General features: G+C 41.6%; 1 long non-coding RNA gene across 1 annotated transcript; it reads right to left on the bottom strand.

Moving 5' to 3' along the window:
* Positions 1-4,675: 4,675 nt before the first annotated feature.
* Positions 4,676-6,424, bottom strand: LOC127348372 (uncharacterized). The gene is made up of 3 exons (XR_007879758.2): positions 6,198-6,424; positions 5,867-6,042; positions 4,676-4,776 (listed from the first exon to the last, which is right to left on the bottom strand). It is a non-coding gene; the product is annotated as an uncharacterized lncRNA (long non-coding RNA).
* Between the last annotated feature and the right edge of the window lie 4,139 nt (positions 6,425-10,563).

Here is a 10,563-nt window from a genome sequence, read left to right as displayed (position 1 = left end):
AATCTCGACATGTCCTTCATGTCAATAGATTCGAGAGGGCACATAACACCCAAGACGCCAGAATTAGGTTATATGATGGCACATTCGTAGATGATGACAACCAGGCCACCTCCTGGCGACCCCCGAGCATACTTATACGAAAATGCTATGGCAGACATTGGTATCATGGGGGCAGTAATAGCCGGTAGGGAGGTCGCCTCGGAACCTGCAAGATCTCCACGCCGTAACAGTCCAGGGCCAGTAGGGAACCGCAGATCAAGGTCACCACATCGGCAACTTAGCTCTCAACAGGTAGCGGTGACAACTTGAAACAATAACTGATGGGACCTAAGGCCAGGTGGGTTGCCCGATTTCACGAATTGACTGAGGGAAAGGTGGGGGAGAGGAAGAACACGATGAATGATACGTCTCAAACGTATCTATAATTTCTTATGTTCCATGCTAGTTTTATGACAATACTCACATGTTTTATACACACTTTACATCATTTATATGCATTTTCCTGCACTAACCTATTAACGAGATGTCGAAGCGCCAGTTCCTGTTTTGTATTGTTTTTGGTTTCAGAAATCCTACACAGGAAATATTCTCGGAATTGGACGAAACGAACGCCCAGGGTCTTATTTTTCCAGGGAGTTTCCAGAAGACCGAAGGAGATACGAAGTGGGGCCACGAGGTGGCGACACCACAAGGCGGCGCGGCCAAGGAGGGGCCCGCGCCGCCCTATGGTGTGGGCCCCTCGAGCGCCTCCCGACTCTGCCCCTTCGCCTATAAATTCCCTCCGTCGCGAAAACCCTATTACCGAGAGCCACGATACGGAAAAAGTTCCAGAGACGCCGCCGCCGCCAATCCCATATCGGGGGATTCAGGAGATCGCCTCCGGCACCCTGCCGGAGAGGGGAATCATCACCAGAGGGCTCTACATCACCATGCCCGCCTCCGGACTGATGCGTGAGTAGTTCATCCTTGGACTATGGGTCCATAGCAGTAGCTAGATGGTTGTCTTCTCCTCATTGTGCTATAATGTTAGATCTTGTGAGCTGCCTATCATGATCAAGATCATCTATTTGTAATGCTACATGTTGTGTTTGTTTGGGATCCGATGAATATTGAATACTATGTCAAGTTGATTATCAATCTATCATATATGTGTTGTTTATGTTCTTGCATGCTCTCCGTTGCTAGTAGAGGCTCTGGCCAAGTTGATACTTGTGACTCCAAGAGGGAGTATTTATGCTCGATAGTGGGTTCACGCCTCCATTGAATCTGGGACAGTGACAGAAAGTTCTAAGGTTGTGGATGTGCTGTTGCCACTAGGGATAAAACATCAATGCTTTGTCTAAGGATATTTGTGTTGATTACATTACGCACCATACTTAATGCAATTGTCTATTGTTTGCAACTTAATACTGGAAGGGGTGCGGATGCTAACCCGAAGGTGGACTTTTTAGGCATAGATGCATGCTGGATAGTGATGTGTGTAGTTGACACGTCCGTTGGGAACCCCAAGAGGAAGGTGTGATGCGCACAGCGGCAAGTTTCCCTCAGTAAGAAACCAAGGTTTAATCGAACCAGTAGGAGTCAAGAAGCACGTTGAAGGTTGATGGCGGCGGGATGTAGTGTGGCGCAACACCAGAGATTCCGGCGCCAACGTGGAACCTGCACAACACAACCAAAGTACTTTGCCCCAACGAAACAGTGAGGTTGTCAATCTCACCGGCTTGCTGTAACAAAGGATTAACCGTATTGTGTGGAAGATGATTGTTTGCAGAAAACAAGAAACAAGTATTGCAGATGGGATTGTATTTCAGTATAGAGAATTGGACCGGGGTCCACAGTTCACTAGAGGTGTCTCTCCCATAAGATAAACAGCATGTTGGGTGAACAAATTACAGTTGGGCAATTGACAAATAAAGAGGGCATGACCATGCACGTACATATTATGATGAGTATAGTGAGATTTAATTGGGCATTACGACAAAGTACATAGACCGCTATCCAGCATGCATCTATGCCTAAAAAGTCCACCTTCAGGTTATCATCCGAACCCCCTCCAGTATTAAGTTGCTAACAACAGACAATTGCATTAAGTATTGCGCGTAATGTAATCAGTAACTACATCCTCGAACATAGCACCAATGTTTTATCCCTAGTGGCAACAAGACATCCATAATCTTAGAGATTTGTCACTTCCCTGCATTCACGGAGACATGAACCCACTATCGAGCATAAATACTCCCTCTTGGAGTTACAAGCATCTACTTGGCCAGAGCATCTACTAGTAACGGAGAGCATGCAAGATCATAAATAACACATAGATATAAATTGATAATCAACATAACAAGTATTCTCTATTCATCGGATCCCAACAAACATAACATATAGAATTACAGATAGATGATCTTGATCATGTTCGGCAGCTCACAAGACCCGACAATTAAGCACAATGGGGAGAAGACAACCATCTAGCTACTGCTATGGACCCATAGTCCAGGGGTAGACTACTCACTCATCACTCCGGAGGCGACCATGGTGGCGTAGAGTCCTCCGGGAGATGATTCCCCTCTCCGGCAGGTGCCGGAGGCGATCTCCGAATCCCCGAGATGGGATTGGCGGCGGCGGCGTCTCTGGAAGGTTTTCCGTATCGTGGCTCTCGGTACTGGGGGTTTCGCGACGGAGGCTTTAAGTAGGCGGAAGGGCAGGTCAGGGGGCCACACGAGGGCCCCACACCACAGGTCGGCGCGGCCAGGGCTTGGGCCGCGCCGCCCTAGGGTGTGGCCGCCTCGTGGCCCCACTTCGTCTCCTCTTCGGTCTTCTGGAAGCTTCGTGGCAAAATAGGACCCTGGGCGTTGATTTCGTCCAATTCCGAGAATATTTCCTTACTAGGATTTCTGAAACCAAAAACAGCAGAAACGGAATCGGGCACTTCGGCATCTTGTTAATAGGTTAGTTCCAGAAAATGCACGAATATGACATAAAGTGTGCATAAAACATGTAGATATCATCAATAATGTGGCATGGAACACAAGAAATTATCGATACGTCGGAGACGTATCAGCATCCCCAAGCTTAGTTCTGCTCGTCCCGAGCAGGTAAAACGATAACAAAGATAATTTCTGGAGTGACATACCATCATAACCTTGATCATACTATTTGTAAAGCATATGTAGTGAATGCAGCGATCAAAACAATGTATATGACATGAGTAAACAAGTGAATCATATAGCAAAGACTTTTCATGAATAATACTTCAAGACAAGCATCAATAAGTCTTGCATAAGAGTTAACTCATAAAGCAATAATTCAAAGTAAAAGCATTGAAGCAACACAAAGGAAGATTAAGTTTCAGCGATTGCTTTCAACTTGTAACATGTATATCTCATGGATATTGTCAACATAGAGTAATATAATAAGTGCAATATGCAAGTATGTAGGAATCAATGCACAGTTCACACAAGTGTTTGCTTCTTGAGGTGGAGAGAAATAGGTGAACTGACTCAACATAAAAGTAAAAAGAATGGTCCTCCATAGAGGAAAAGCATCGATTGCTATATTTGTGCTAGAGCTTTTATTTTGAAAACATGAAACAATTTTGTCAATGGTAGTAATAAAGCATATGAGTTATGTAAATTATATCTTACAAGTTGCAAGCCTCATGCATTGTATACTAATAGTGCCCGCACCTTGTCCTAATTAGTTTGGACTACCGGATCATCGCAATACACATGTTTTAACCAAGTGTCACAATGGGGTACCTCCATGCCGCCTGTACAAAGGTCTAAGGAGAAAGCTCGCATTTTGGATTTCTCGCTTTTGATTATTCTCAACTTAGACATCCATACCGGGACAACATGGACAACAGATAATGGACTCCTCTTTAATGCATAAGCATGTGGCAACAATTATTATTCTCATATGAGATTGAGGATATTGTCCAAAACTGAAACTTCCACCATGGATCATGGCTTTAGTTAGCGGCCCAATGTTCTTCTCTAACAATATGCATGCTTAACCATAAGGTGGTAGATCTCTCTTACTTCAGACAAGACGGACATGCATAGCAACTCACATGATATTCAACAAAGAATAGTTGATGGCGTCCCCAGTGAGCATGGTTATCGCACAACAAGCAACTTAATAAGAGATAAAGTTCATAAGTACATATTCAATACCACAATAGTTTTTAAGCTACTAGTTGAATGCCCGTGCGCTGCTACGGATCAACTTTTTTCTTTATCACATACGTAAACATAGGTGGACATTTTTATATTTCAAAACAGCACCATCCAGCTGAAGGAAAGAGCACGCATTTTAGGTTTACTCAAACCATACTGCACTGCAACCGAACAATAATCAGTGTACATGTACACCAGCTACTTAGTTTGTCAAATGCATCGAGCGCAATATACTTAGTTTTCAACACCTAGCTATAAACGCGAATGTATTTATTTTCCTTCCTCCTCTCAGCCACCATGTGCACCATTTCTCCTTCCCAGCCCACTGCCCCCATCCTGCAAAAAAAACATGTGCAAGTTGAGTAGGATTCTAATAATCTCACAACAAACAACCCATCACTCTCTACCCTCTCTTCAGTCAACCACCCTTATCAACTATAAACCCCGACAATATTTGACGAAAGAAAAAAAAAACTGGCAATGGAATTGATGGTCGGCTTCATTTTTGGCTCTGCTCCACCTCTCGCAAGGCCTTCACATCTACTTGGCCCGAGAAAGCACCATCATTCAGTCCGCATCGCTAGCTCCTTGTAAGTTGTCCCTACCAAAAATGCATTCCTCGGAAAAATCACACGAATAAGAAAAATCTGCAATGGTTGAAAGGGTTTCTTTGTACTTTTGGCTTGATCAACATCCATGTACACAATAAACTATTTCACCAATGAGTAAGAAGTAAATTAAACAAAAATCCATGTTCAAGTGCGCTACTTGGTGGGAAGGAAGATAATGACCACCATAGACTCCCTAATTTAATTTTGTCGAATCTGGTCATGAAAAATATGGTCAATTGGTTACTTATCTAAAGGCATTCACCGATGAAAAACCATCAGTGCATGTTGCTATTAGCAAAAATATGGTATTTGCAAAAGCATATATTCCATAAGTTGACTTCCTACACCAAGACCATCATCCTAATTACTGAATGTTTTTTACTTAGTACTACAAAGTTAAGTAGTGCACGCATATCCAAAATTTCTACACCACAGTTGTTAAATTTTGTATGTTACATTCACCTAAAAAAATCTATTAGCATGATAGTGACTTGTCATCATTTCTACAATATTACCGAATATTTACGTATGTATAACACACTTATAATCATATGTGCAGTTCTTTTCAAAAAAAAATCTGAATCCTCCAATCGTGCGCACTCTTTTATAAAAGCATATACAACTGAGTACTCTATGGGTTGACAAAGCACTTTATTTGCTGTTTAGAAACTATATCTTATCTGGAGTAATTGTATTCAACACATTACATACAAACGCTTGTTGTCCCACAAGTAATTACAGAGTATATATTATTTATATATCGATTAAATTTTGAATATATTTATTTATATAGTCTTCTAACCAAATACCTATTTGTCAGCTCCAACACTTACTAAAAAAATCCTCGGTAAACAGGTACATATCTTTTTAGCCTGCATTTCATGTATACTATGTATGTGAGTCCTACTAATCAGTGGGTGTTCTATCTCCTACATTGACTCCATACGAATACTCCATCAACACATTCTCAGTTTCTCTCTATTAATATAAAGGTATGGAAAGCCCTAAATTTCTGCATCCACAAACTTGTCCAGAAAATATGAATCATCAGCAAACAGAAAAATCAAGATCTACACAAACCTCGTCCTGGCTCCAATGGCGTGATCAATAGACTTTCCTTCACCACCGTCGCTAGTCACTTTCTCACCGATGGACACAATTGCAAAACTTTAGAAAAGTAAATTATCTATCCTCTTCGCTACTATCTTCCCCTTCCAGCCTCCCTCTGCATTTTTTGGCACTTGTTGACACAAAACCTGATAAGTCAACGAAGACACTGTGAGCTGGAGCACGAAATATAGAAGAAATTTGATAAATCAACAAATGTGTTGATGTCTGACGACCTGGTCCTTATGTCCATACATACGAAATCGAGAAATACAAGGCATCGAGAATTCGAGATGGAGCAAACCTTGATAGCTCGACATAGATGCACCCGTTGATCCGTCTGTCCATGGTTAATGTGAATGTCCAGGAATCCAGAAATGTATTCCCGATCAATTTCGACACACTGAAGAATGTACTCGTCTCTACAAAGAGTGATTAAATTTGATATTAAATCACTCAGGGATGGGATATCACATTGAAGAAACTATCCTCACCATTAGATATTGCAAAATGTCAGGTGTTGAATTCCCCAACTAATATATACGACCCACAGCTCCAAGAATGCAGGGAAATAATGCAAATGTGTTGACACCAAAGAAATAAACCTAGAAAAATTGAGACCAATGGAAAGAAACATTTTAATAATGCAGGGAAATAGCTAACAGACCCTACAATGGTCCTGACATGCTCTAAAATTAGCTAATAGTCCCAATAATAGCAAGCGCAGATATTACATAGAGTAGAGGGTGTGTTAGCACAACAGATCATACCAAGATTTCAATTCCTGATGGGATAAGAATATATATCCGGAAGAATGAAGTTCAGTAGTGACCGCGGTTCTGCTATGTTATTTTGAATAGGTGTTTCAGTCAAAAGGGGTTTATTATCCATTGGAATGCGCCTTAACTCCCTCAGTAATTAGAACTCCTTAATTTTTAACTGGGGCCCCTAGAAAGAGAAGTAGTGGGATGTCACATAAATACATAGGGAAGGGGGGGGGGGGGGAACATGTAGGAAAATAATTGAGAGCATGTGCTATTCCATTATTTCACCTACAAGAACATACTTCCATTTATAAGTAGCTCATAAGCAGCCGGTTACTTATATATTTCAGTTTGATATTTCCAATTTTATTTGCTATGGATTGCTCCCAAAGTATGTTGTTTCTTTGATGTGAGTACAACATCAAGGTAACACTAATATTGGTATTACTTTCAGCACAAATATCAATGGATAGTATAGAATCTACCGGTTCAAACCAGTAAGACCAGCAACTGACATATTTCTTGGAATTCAGCTGTACATAGAGCACTAAACAAAATGATTCCTTAAACCAGTGCTCTCATGAACCTAAGTGGCTGCAAGTTTTTTAGAAATCTACTCTCGTTTAATATAATAGGCCTTGAACCCTAAAAATTGTTGATCACACAGGGACATGTATTAGCGCTAGTCTACATCCAACCAAACCTAGCGGCACTCTATACATGGCCATCTCATATGAAATGATTATTATCAGAACATCAGGAACGCCAGTTTTGTGGTATTTTCTCCTTAGCTCTCTCCGAGAATCTTTCGTTCCATGGTAAATCGGACCAGTCAGAGGTGGATCAAACCTAAATTAAGCATTGAGTAGCTTTACAGAGATGTAGAATTAAGTAGCTTACAAAGAAAAAACGGGTTTCTATCACCTCTCATAACCAACTCTCCGGAGCGCCTCTATGATTCCGTCGCTGCCTCCTCTGCCCCGTCGCCATCGCCGGTGGTCTCCGGTTGCTGCTTGATTTCCCGTGCCCCGGTCGCAGCAAGGTCCTCCGCTCATGCTCGCTCTAGGCCGCAGCTCGGTCCACTCGGCAAATCTCCTCTTGTGCGTGTGGCGCGGCCATGTCGGACCCGATGACCTGCAGGCTGCAGATCCCAGAGGAAGAGACGCCACTCCCTCTGCCTTTCACGCGCGGCGGAGCAGGTCTCGCACACGTGGGGCACGAGCAGTGGAGGTGGTGGTGTTGGGGATCGAGGGGGCGGCGGTGGAGATGGGGGAGAGTGGAAGATTCGGTTTGGGGTTTCTCCTGGAAGGAAGCTACGCGAGAGTGACGACTGGCTCCGTGGGTTTCGTTGGGCTTGGCCCAATGAGGGGAAGTGGGATGAAACGGCGACGTATCCGGCGCGGAACAGACCATCGACGAAGCGGACGACGTACCGTCTGACGACGGAACTCGTTCCTCTTTTTTAAGTAGTAGAGATTTGTCCCATGAGCTATATATTGCAAAGGTGAATGATGGAATTTTAAAGGTAGCACTCAAGCAATTTACTTTGGAATGGCGGAGAAATACCATGTAGTAGGTAGGTATGGTGGACACAAATGGCATAGTGGTTGGCTCAAGGATTTTGGATGCATGAGAAGTATTCCCTCTCGATACAAGGTTTAGGCTAGCAAGGCTATTTGAAACAAACACAAGGATGAACCGGTGCAGCAAAACTCACATAAAAAACATATTGTAAACATTATAAGACTCTACACCGTCTTCCTTGTTGTTCAAACTCAATACTAGAAATTATCTAGACCTTAGAGAGACCAAATATGCAAACCAAATTTTAGCATGCTCTATGTATTTCTTCATTAATGGGTGCAAAGTATATGATGCAAGAGCTTAAACATGAGCACAACAATTGCCAAGTATCACATTATCCAAGACATTTTAGCAAATTACTACATGTATCATTTTCCAATTCCAACCATATAACAATTTAACGAAGAAGAAACTTCGCCATGAATACTATGAGTAGAGCCTAAGGACATACTTGTCCATATGCTACAGCGGAGCGTGTCTCTCTCCCATACAGTGAATGCTAGGATCCATTTTATTCAAACAAAACAAAAACAAAAACAAACCGACGCTCCAAGAAAAGCACATAAGATGTGATGGAATAAAAATATAGTTTCAGGGGAGGAACCTGATAATGTTGTTGATGAAGAAGGGGATGCCTTGGGCATCCCCAAGGTTAGACACTTGAGTCTTCTTAGAATATGCAGGGGTAAACCACCGGGGCATCCCCAAGCTTAGAGCTTTCACTCTCCTTGATCATGTTGCATCATACTCCTCTCTTGATCCTTGAAAACTTACTCCACACCAAACTCGAAACAACTCATTAGAGGGTTAGTGGACAATAAAAATTAACATGTTCAGAGGTGACACAATCATTCTTAACACTTCTGGACATTGCATAAAGCTACTGGACATTAATGGATCAAAGAAATTCATCCAACATAGCAAAAGAGGCAATGCGAAATAAAAGGCAGAATCTGTCAAAACAGAACAGTTCGTATTGACGAATTTTATCGAGGCACCAGACTTGCTCAAATGAAAATGCTCAAACTGAATGAAAGTTGCGTACATATCTGAGGATCACTCACGTAAATTGGCATAATTTTCTGAGTTACCTACAGAGAAAAGAGCCCAGATTCGTGACAGCAAATAAATCTGTTTCTGCGCAGTAATCCAAATCTAGTATGAACTTTACTATCAACGACTTTACTTGGCACAACAAAACACTAAACTAAGATAAGGAGAGGTTGATACAGTAGTAAACAACTTCCAATACTCAAATATAAAACAAAAATACTGTAGTAAAAACATGGGTTGTCTCCCATAAGCGCTTTTCTTTAACGCCTTTCAGCTAGGCGCAGAAAGTGTGTATCAAGTATTATCAAGAGATGGTGAATTTTCAGCGGGGTTTGGAGTTTTCTCAACCATGCATAGTATATTGGATACATAAGTTTCAGCGGCTCCCTTTTCATTAGTCTTGGGCTTGCTACTCTCATCAAACAAATTTTCAGGAACAAGCCAAGCATAGTTATTTTCTAACGCTTCATTCATTGCTAGGAGCTTACATGGTATTGGTGCTTTGATCTCCCCACCATCATTAATATTATTAGTGTACTTTATTCTATCCATATCCATCTTTTCAAGGAGACTAACAAAATTGGTATAAGAACCAAGCATATTATATTTAGCAAAGACCTTTCTAGCCTCTCTTGCTATACCACCAAATTCTCTAAGAAGGGTTTCTAAAACAAAGTCTTTCTTTTCCCCTTCTTCCATATCACCGAGTGTAAGAAACATGTGTTGGATTATAGGATTGAGATTAACAAATTTAGTTTCCATCATACGAACTAAAGCAGCAGCGGCAATTTCATAAGTAGGAGCAAGTTCTACCAAGTGTCTATCTTCAAAATCTTCAACGGTACTGACATGATTGAAAAATTCTTCTATATTATCTCTCCCAATTATAGACCCAGGTCCTACCGGTATGTCTTTCGTGGTAAAATTAAAAGGAAACATGATGAATCAAGTAAAGTAAATGCAAGCAACTAATTTTTTTGTGTTTTTGATATAGAGTGCAAGACAGTAAATAAAGTAAAGCTAGCAACTAATTTTTTTGTGTTTTGATATAATGCAGCAAACAAAGTAGTAAATAAAATAAAGCAAGACAAAAACAAAGTAAAGAGATTGGGAAGTGGAGACTCCCCTTGCAGCGTGTCTTGATCTCCTCGGCAACGGCGCCAGAAATTTGCTTGATGCGTGTAGTTGACACGTCCGTTGGGAACCCCAAGAGGAAGGTGTGATGCGCACAGCGGCAAGTTTCCCTCAGTAAGAAACCAAGGTTTAATC

This window comes from Lolium perenne, chromosome 4 (genome assembly GCF_019359855.2).
Source record: "Lolium perenne isolate Kyuss_39 chromosome 4, Kyuss_2.0, whole genome shotgun sequence".
Lineage (NCBI taxonomy): Eukaryota > Viridiplantae > Streptophyta > Magnoliopsida > Poales > Poaceae > Lolium > Lolium perenne.
This window is presented reverse-complemented; position numbering and strand designations above follow the sequence as displayed.